This window comes from Octopus bimaculoides, chromosome 5 (genome assembly GCF_046866305.1).
Source record: "Octopus bimaculoides isolate indiv1 chromosome 5, ASM4686630v1, whole genome shotgun sequence".
Classification (NCBI taxonomy): Eukaryota; Metazoa; Mollusca; class Cephalopoda; order Octopoda; family Octopodidae; genus Octopus; species Octopus bimaculoides.
In genome coordinates this window covers 18659126-18670016 of record NC_142932.1, presented here as the reverse complement: position 1 = coordinate 18670016, position 10891 = coordinate 18659126, and positions in this window count along the sequence as shown.

Sequence of the window (10891 nt, the reverse complement as noted above, 5' to 3'; positions counted from 1 at the left end):
CAGCTATTACAGTAAAATTGTTGAAACAACTGTTTGAAAAAAAATGTAAGATAAAGACAGGAAGGAGAATAGATAAAATAAAATATAAATACATGACATGACTTTCTCACAGTGACGGCAATTTCATCTTCAAAGTAAACTCTATTTGAACGATCGATTACATCTTACAATTAAAATTAAGATAACTACGTATCCCCCTTGATTTGATTTTATCATCTCCCACAAGTATTGTCCTGGCATTTGTTTAATATCTTAAAGAAATTCCCCGACAATTTATTCGTGCGTCAGGATTAGAGACAGTTATTTTTTTAAATTTTTTCTTAAAGCGTATCATTTAAGGAATCCTGTCTAAGAATTCCTGAAACGCATGTTTGGTGCATTGCTCATAATGGAATTGGATATGACATCTTTGAAGCAAAGATATGCAGAGACAAGACAATTCTGACGATAGTACTAGAATCGTTCTTTCATAGTCGTGTCTGTGTGGTAAGAAGTTTGTCTTCCAGTTATATGGTTCTGAGTTCAGTCCTAGTGTGTTCAAACTTGGGCAAATGTCTTCTACTATAGCCTCAATCGAACGAAATCCTTGTGAGTGGATTTAGTTGATAGAAACTGAAAGAAGCCCGCCGTGTATATATATATACATATATATATTTATATATATATACATATATATATATATATATATATATATATATATATATATATATATATATATATATGATGTTGGTGTGTCGCGTCCACACAACTTACAGTTTGACAAAAGATTCCGAGAGATTAATTATCGGGCTTTAAAAAATATAGATCCTGGAGTCGATTTGTTCGACTAAAATCAGAGCGAAATGCTTAGTGGTATTCTGTCGCTACGTTCTGAGTTCAAACTCCGGTGTGGGCGACTTTGCCTTTCATCCTTTCGGGGTCGATAAAATAAGTACTAGTTGATGTAATCGACTCATCGACTCCTCCCAAATTGCTGCCTTTGAGGCAAAATTTGAAAGTATTATTATTGGATTTATTTTTTTGCTTTCTTATCGCAAATATCCCACAGATTTTCTTGTATGTTATTTGCATATATTTGCTCCAGGGAAAGCTGGTTTAATAAATGATGTTTTTTCCTTCTTTTTTAATATCTTTCCTATCTGTTAGTCAAAATATGGGCTTTATTGACATTTTGAACTTTGATTTGGTTTGATTTGATCCGCAAATTCAGTAAATCAGTGAAGCAATTCTTAGCAGAGCAAAAAACGGACAATGGACATCAATCTGCTATAACGAAACAGAAAAACATTAACACATCTGTTTAGTAAACAATGCACACGTTTTGAAAATGAAAATCATTTTCCCTGTATAAACATAGGGAAAATTATTATTTTGTGTGAAACTGAGAAATTGCTCGGGGACAACAACCAGAACAGCAACGATGGCGACGGCAACAATAATAACATTGACACTAACATACAGACATAACTATCATCGGTCTACATAACAAATTGGATTTTCCTGAGTTACCTTGATGGTTATATCTTTGAAGCTAAGCAGTAGAGTCCGAAACGGTGACGTCAAAAGTTGTATTCAAAAGAACGCAATTCTTGCATAAATAATACATTCCTAAGCGAGTAAAGAGAAATTGATTTACCTCTGTTTCGCTCAGGGTAATTGCCTGTACCTCAAAAAGATAAGCAAAGCACAAGCATATGTGCCTGAGTGGTTCTATGGAAACCATGTTTCTGTCAGACACATTTGAGACTGCTATATTTTTGTTACACTATCTCTGATAATTTGATGATGTAAACTGCTCGTGTAATGATTTCTTAAACAAAAAAAGAATTTCATTCATGAAACGCGTGTAAGAATGTATTGAATATATCTTAAGCTTTATCTTTATTCTTAATTATTGTTTCTATGCTGTGTTAAAAAATATCGATGTATAACTGCAATAAGATACTGATAGTTATGATTATATTTCTTTTGTCGAATAGAAATTTCACTCTATAATTGTAAACATGGCATTCTAACAATTGGTTATATCATGCTGTATATACCACTCAACACAGATCCAACGCACATACGTACGGACACATATATGCGTGTTTATGTGTCGGTGCGTGTGTACGTGTGAGTGTGTGTATGTGTGAGTGTGTAATATTCATCTCCGCTTTCGATTGCATTTCATAGATGATCACTTAAAAAGCAATCTATTATAAATATGCAGCGTTAAATGCAACAAAGGTTGACATATCTATATTAATGAATATGAGGCTCAAAAGGCATATTATCTATTTATTTCTTGTGAGATTTCATCTATGATGTAAAATGTAAGTTCGTATTGTGTCTTTGCTTTCCCTGCCAACATAAAAAAGTAATCTAATTTACAAACCAGCGAAGAAACGTTTTGTGGACTGCTTATTTGTCGAGAATAGCAACCACATTTCCCTTACATAGCAGTGATGCTATTAAAAGGAGAAATAATCTTTGAAGCAGAGACAGTTCGTTGAACATTAGAACTATTTAGTAATATTTCTGATTAATCAGATTTAATCCGGGGCAAGCAAGGACATTAACGGCATCATCTAAGAATGAAAGAAATTATGAAACCTAATAATCTTCAGAAAAGATTTGAAAATTAGCAGAATGTCAAACCAAATTTCTTGCAATATCTATTTTCGTCTCTTTTATACTGACTTTCAAGATTGCTTACGTGTCATATAGCTACTAATATAGTACTGATAATTTTCTGCAACACTGGTATAGTCATTATGTTTTACTTGATCACACCAAGCTCTGCAAATATTCTAAATTTTCCCTTAGCAAAATAATATATTTTTGCATTTATATGAATTAGATAATCGAAATCATTCTACTGGGTGATGAAAAATGGATATTTGTGTAAATATCTTACATAATATTTCACCAACGACGAGATACCTTTTTATAGCACAAACAGTTTCACTTATCTAATAAATCTAGACGCCTTTTATGTTTTTTCCGTGTTATTCAACAAGAATTTTAAATGTAATTTCCACACACAAAGGAATGAATAAATTTAGTTGCAAGGACCTCACGGGAGTATTTTTTCTAGACAAACATTCAATATATAACGACAAAGACGGCTGTTTATAAATCTAATAGGAAATGTTATTCAAAGCGCTTGTAAGTCTTAGTAGATTCTTCAAACTCGGTCCTTAAGCACATTCGTGATAAACGTTTTTGTATATACACAGTAATATATTTCTCGTAAACAACTTAGAATAAACTTTTAATTAAAACAAAAGTTTTTCAGTCACGTATTGATTGCCTACTTTTCGAACAATTTTCAAGTCAATCATATACAATAGTTGACTTATTGTATAATATTGTGTCTTCTTACCTCACACTGTTAACAAGAGAATCACTGATTTTATTGAAATATATTGTGTTGTCTCTATTAGAGTGGATGAAATTTAATCAAAATTTTCAATGCCCATATTTGCCCTCTATGTTATGCCTCACCTTTCAATTTCTAGCAAAATTCGGATTTAAAATCGCGTTTTTGATTCGAGATAAATATACGTATGTCTGTTTGTGTTTATATATATATATATATATATATATATATGTGTGTGTGTGTGTGTGTGTGTGTGTGTGTGTATGTGTGTGTGTGTGTGTGTGCGTACGTGTGTGTGCGTGTGTGTGTGTGTGTGTGTGCTTGTGTGTGCATTTATGTATATGTGTATGTGTTTGTGTGTGTATGTATATGTATTCGTGCACGCGCCCGTTCGCGTTTGTCATTTACCACCGTTTCACAACCGGTGTTAGATGCTTTACGTTCCTATAATTTACCGGTTCGGCAAATGTGATCAGGCTCAGAAATAGATACTGGACACAGTTCATTGAAGGTGGTGACCCAGAGTTGTCGCAGTCTGCTGACTGAAATGAATAACAGATAAAAGATATACCACAGGTCTTCTCTTAAAATGAAATATTCTGTGGTGTGTCAAATTTATACTGTGGGTTGTAGTCCCCAAACTTTGAGAAATAAATGAACTATCTTCATTGATGTATTTTGGATAACTTTCAAAACTGCACGATTTAGCATAATACTGTGTAGGACCCAGAGTATTGCTTCAACAGCATAAATTGAATTGGCTTTGTAGAACCGTTAGATATATTTGTACGTGATTTTCTGAAGCACTTTCAGACCTGGTCCCCTGTGTCTATCTTTACCTTCCACATGGGATCACGAGCAAAAATATAAATAGTTACACAAGCAGCACAAACGTAACGATTGCAGTCAAGCTAAATGGCAGAATCCCAAAAGAATTCAGAACAATAACAATCGCTCGAATCGCTAATTTCCTCATCTTTTTCAACAGTTTGATTGCTTGCATCTTTCACACTGTCAGAGGAAAGGTAAATTCTTCGTCCAAAGACAAAATATCGTCAATAATTGTAAGGAGTCTAGACCTTGTTCGTTTACCAGACAAAGTCCTGGTTTCGTTACACGCTGGTTTTATTGCCAAAACTCCTGGGTTTTCTTCGATTAAAAACAAAGGTAAGCAACAGCTATGGGGGATATCGTTAACGTTGAGTCACAAACACACTTGACTACACAGCTGTAACGAGTGTAGTCTGTTTTTGGTGTTTTACCATCTTTTTCTGGGTGTATTGTTCATTACCACTTCAATGGAGATCCGGTAGAGATTACAGTTAGCCTATTTAGAGTATACTGAGAACAGGGCTCGACGGGTTTAAAATTAAATGTGCCTCACATTTTCAGTGTTACCTAGTTGTGGTACACTTGTTGGTGTCTTCAGGCGGGATCGAAATCGTTTCAATATACATTTCTTTGGTAAATTAGCTTCAGTTAACTTTCTTCTGATTGGAATTTCTGACTCAATATGTAGAATATGCACATATATATAAACTATATATAAATACATACATATATAAATATATATATATATATATATATATATATATATATATATATATATATATATATATATATATATATATATATATATATATATATATATATTTGGGAGAATTTACAAAAAAAAAAACAACAGACGAAGACAGGTGGTGTAAACAACAAATGGATGTATTAATTTAACGCTCGGGAATAGAGAAAGTCTTTGACGTTTCGAGCTACGCTCTCTAACTGAAAGGAACACAGAAAGAAATAAGGAGAGAAACAAGGAGAATATATATATATATATATATATATATATATATATATATATATATATATATATATCTATATATCTATATATCTATATATATAATATATATATATATATATATATATATATATATATATATATATATATATATATAGATATAGATATAGATATATATGTATGTATATATATATATATATATATATATATATATATATATATATATATATATATATATATATATATATATATATATATATATATATTTATATATATATATATATATGCATATTTAAATATTGTATATACTGTATATGTACACACGCACACACATATACATGCATATAATATTTCTGTGTACACGCGCGCGCGTGTGCATTTGTGTGTGTATGTATCTATAATTATATTGTAATGAAAGAAAAAGTAATCAGTGCGACTGTGTATCTATGTGTGTATATGCATACAATTCCTACTTTCACATGTTACACCCGTACATACAAATATGTACATATGTAAATATTTATACACATTGATTTTTAAAGCTTTCAACTTTGAAAATGATATTTTAGTGCCGAAATATTCACTTTAAACTCCTATAACTTTATATGAAATAGTCTATCTTGAGTTGAAACACTTTTCTTGTTAATTTATGTAATAGATTGATACTGTCGCTATATTATAAGCACAGGAGGCACAATGGCCCAGTGGTTAGGGCAGCGGACTAGCGGTCGTAGGACCGCGGTTTCGATTTTCGATTCTCAGACCGGGCGTTGTGAGTGTTTATTGAGTGAAAACACCTAAATCTCCACGAGGATATGGCAGGTGGTGGTGGCGAACCCTGCTGTACTCTTTCACCACAACTTTCTCTCACTCTTTCATCCTGTTTCAAAGGTCCAGTCTTGTCACACTCTGTGTCACGCTGAATATCTCCGAGAACTACGTTAAGGGTACACGTGTCTGTGGAGTGCTCAGCCACTTGCACGTTAATTTCACGAGCAGGCTGTTCCGTTGATCGAATCAACTGGAACCCTCGACGTTGTAAGCGACGGAGTGCCAACAACAACATATACACTCAGCATTTATGATAGAAATGTGTGCACAGTATTTGTAAAGGTGAAGGCCGGATTTCGTATGTCGGTTTGCTCGATTGTACGTGTCTATAAGTTGTGTATTTTATATTTTCATTGAAATGTTTTTCAACAAACAAAATATTTTATTTTGGTTTACATGGGTCACGTAGCAAAAAAAAAAAAACATATATATCAATATTCCTATTATTTTCATTACTTAAAAATATTAATTATCATCGACAATGAACAGAGCAATGTTTCCAACAAAAGATTATTCTTCTTGTTATCATCACGAAAACAATAATTAATCTAATCCTATAAGTGGTAATTTGAAACAGTAAAATACAAGTTCACATACGAAATTCGAACTACATATAAATTACACATGATTTTATCGATGATGCCATAAAGCACATACATTTTTAGAGGAACCAGTAACGTAATCATCCTCTAGGTATTAATATATGATCAGAATCCATTTAACAAGCCTTTTATTATTTTTCTCTATCAAAAATTCATGCTTATATTGGGCTCTATTATTTACATTAAAATAAGTTTTAATTGATTATTGTAATGGCATCCTAAGTATTATTCATTTCACGAGTGTATTCTATTGTCATATTTTAAATAATAAAACATTAATTTATTTAGTAATATATTTTATATTTTCTTTGCAAACAACGGAAAATATAACATCTGGTGATGTTTTAATAGATTTGTAAAAGAAAAATAATGATCATTTAAATGTATTATTGATGTAGCAAAGTGATAGAATTGTATTATTTATATACCAAAGTGATGGAGTTGATGTTCTGCAGGGAAAATAGTAGAAGTTACCCGTCGTCGGGAAATATAGTAGAATTTACCTGTCTTCATCACAATTAACCCTTGTCATCGTTCGTACCCCCACCATCACTTGACAACCGATTGTGGTGTGCTTACTTCCCGTAATATAGCGGTTCGGCAAAAGAGACCGATAGAACAGGTACTATCGGTCTCTTTTTTTCTTTTGTTTCTTTTTCATTTACGGAATCCCGAACGTATCAGTGCAGTGATGTATCCGACAGATTTGATACAAGCATGTGGTAATTTTTTTTAGCAAAAACAGGTGAAAGCAATCCAAGTGTACATAATTAAGGATTAGATGCGAAAAGACATTCATTCAATCTCTCTGTCATTTCTGAAGTGGTGCCATTTAACAATTGCATGACAGGCTTATCACTCCAGTCGATCTAATACCATAACCTTGTCTTATCACGCCTTGAAGTTGCCGCTATTTAGCCGCGGGTATAGCTTGGTCAAGCAGTTCCGTAACAAAATTATTTTAGCCGTGACCTTCCTATAATTTTATACCCGTAGAACCCAGGGTCATATTATCTCACGCAGCTTTTGTTAGACGGTGGAGGTTTTGTTAGACGGTGGAGCACTTTCTAAGTAAGAAGGCCCGCTTAGAGGTTCTCTCGTGCAATTTTACTGTTTATAGCAAAATTTGTTCATACTTATGTTTATTTTCTTTTTGTCTTGTAAACATTGACGAGCAGTTGTTCACGTTTGGAATCGATCACATTTGTATTATCTAGCTACGACCTGCAACGGCTAGATGTCATGTTCTTACTCTGCTCACCACTAAATATGAAAAAGTTATATCATCGTTTATATCAGTAATAGTTATATCCTCCCATATCAATCACTTTTCTTGTTCTATAATAATTGTGTTATTTCAGGTAAATTTCTCCTAAAACCTCTGTTTACAATATTTTATTATTCTTTTTTCCAGTACTTATTTTTTAGTGAAATGAAAATTCAGAAACTGTTAATAAATAGATGATCTTAAGATCTACTTGTAATCTTTCCAACCTATCTTCTGCTTTTCGTCCTCCGTTTCTTTTTCTTCTTTTGAGTGATAACTTCATCGTTTGATGTGACGTTCGATAAAAACATAATCAACTATATAAAATACAGTAAACGACTTAACGGTTCTTTCTTCTAGATTCTTCTTACAGATTTTAAATGTTTCCACTCACTTAAATATTGATTTCTCGAATGTTATTATTATTTTTTTAAATAAGCGGTTATTTTTTTCTATTTCTTCTAAGATCTAGTCGATTACTAAGTTCACTAAGAGTATATATGTTCGGTAGTTTATTATTATTTATTTATTTTAGTTATTTATTTATTTCATTTCCGAACAGAAAATGTAAAGATCACACCGAAATTTGAACTTAGAACGAAGAAGGACAAAATTATAAATTGTAAAAAAACTATATCCTCGCTCTGTGCTTAGTGCTACTTCATGAAATATTGCTTAATGAAATAGGAGACAGCCATGAAGTCAAGTAGAGCATTAGAAGACAGAGGATAGTGCTGCTAACTTGTCTCAGAAAACAATGAAATCAATGCAGTCGCTCGACCTGTTATATTACCGTACCGTCTTAAACATGGATTCATAGATCAATGTATTCAGTGTCATACAAACAATGCTTCTGGTCTTAGATCGACTCCATAATGGCTGACCATGGACTGTACAACTACTCTGGGATCTTTTTTAAAACGGGGGCCACATTTTTCATTAATGTTTTACGTAGTGTTTTTGGTACCGAAAGACTTTCAAACTTCGTATACTTATCTATTTTGTGTTATAGAACAGAAAAATATTTTTGTATTCGAATTTATTTCATGTAAAAAATTGTCTTATTTCGATAATTTCAACCAATCACTGACAAGTATTCAGTTGTTTACATTTACTCCTTTGGCTGATTAAGCGGTGTAAAGCGTATTTAATTTCCATAGCTTCGTTTTTCTTTTTTCTTTTTAAATTTGCTGTTTTACCCTAACCCTAACCCTAACCCTAACCCTATCACCAATAGAAATGTTTCAGAATCGTTTGTTTATGTAGTCGGCACTTAATGTATATCGGCTGAATGGACGTCAGTGATTGGTTGAAATTACAGAAATACGACAAATTTAACATGGAATAACTTAGGGATTTCTTTTTTTTTTAAGAAGACTAAGAAAAAAAGATGTTTTATATGACACATTCTACCAGTGTTCCAAGTTTCAAAGTGTTTTGTTAATGAAAAATGTGGCCCCCGTTTTAAAAAAATCCGAATCATGAAATATAATAAAAATTCCATAAGTGAAGAGAACATTCAAAGTAGTGTTCATATTGCGAGTGTAATCATATGACAGAAACAAAAGTATTAAGGAATGAACTTTGCTTCCCAACCACATGGTCCTGGGTTTAGTAGCACTGCATGGCTCCTTGGGTATCTTCTACTCTAGCACCGGTGCGTCAAATGCCTTGTGAGTAGATGTGGAGGCACACTGTGTCAACTTCACATCCGCATTTTATCCAAGCACCCGAAGGACCCAACACTTAGACAAGTACAAGGGTACGACCTCATTAAGGAAATATCTCCAGTACTAAATAGAAAATAAACATAGGTGTCATTCCCCAATACTCACAGTTAATATATACATTAGAAGTGTTGTTAGTAGGCTGTTATGTAGGCATGTGTGTGTCGGTGTGTGTATATATGTATATATATATATATGTGGATACGTATGTGGACAGATGGATATACAGATAGATAGGTACATAGGTAATATGGACTGAGGGACACCCCCCACACACATACATACATTCAAACAAATGAAGACTGAAACACATAACCACACCAGCACACTTCAAACAAGAACACATATGTAGACACACATCCATACATAGCAGATGCACATACACAGTCACACAAACCCATACACAAACACACTCTAACATGCATACACAAGGAGACAGAGGCACACACACAAATGCACACACACACATATACACTCACATACACGCACATACAACCACACAAACATGAACACAAACACAAACACAGAAAAACACACACCAATACACAAACATGAACGCACAAGCAGAGGGATATGCAGAATACGTACACACATACAAACGTGCACACATATATACGTATATATATGCTTACACACACATACATGAATACATACATACATACATACATGCAAAGTACATACATACAAATGTGCACACATGCATACATATATGTATGCATACACACATACACACATAATGCATAGACATTCATACATAAATACATACATATGTGTATGCGTATGCACACTGTCAAACACGCATGCGTACAAAAAAACGCAATTCTAATAACGGACTGAATCAACGACTATTGTGAAAGTTGCAACTCGCAACGTAAATTTTAGTAAACAATATAATAAATAAATGAATGGAAATCAAACCGGTGAGTGCATTAAATTAATAAGGCACTAAAAGAGAATGACTCTCCCCAGATACATAAAATATGTTTCAAAACACGAATTCACATAAGGAATCTTGCAAACCACATACAAAAACGAAATATACGTATATATAATATAAGGATGAAATATATATATGATTTTATGGAGTAGCCAGCGTGTAAACCAATTAAGGAAAAAATTAATACCATAGCCGCAGTCACACACGGGTTGAGATAGTTTGATTAAACTTTTATTTTATTCAGAAAGCAAAAATACTTTTCATCGTTGCCGTTAGCTTTCCTCAATCGAAGAATTATTTTCATTGCTTGCGTTTCGTCTTCTTCTAACCTGTGGGATCGAATGACTATCGAGACCCAAATTTGATGA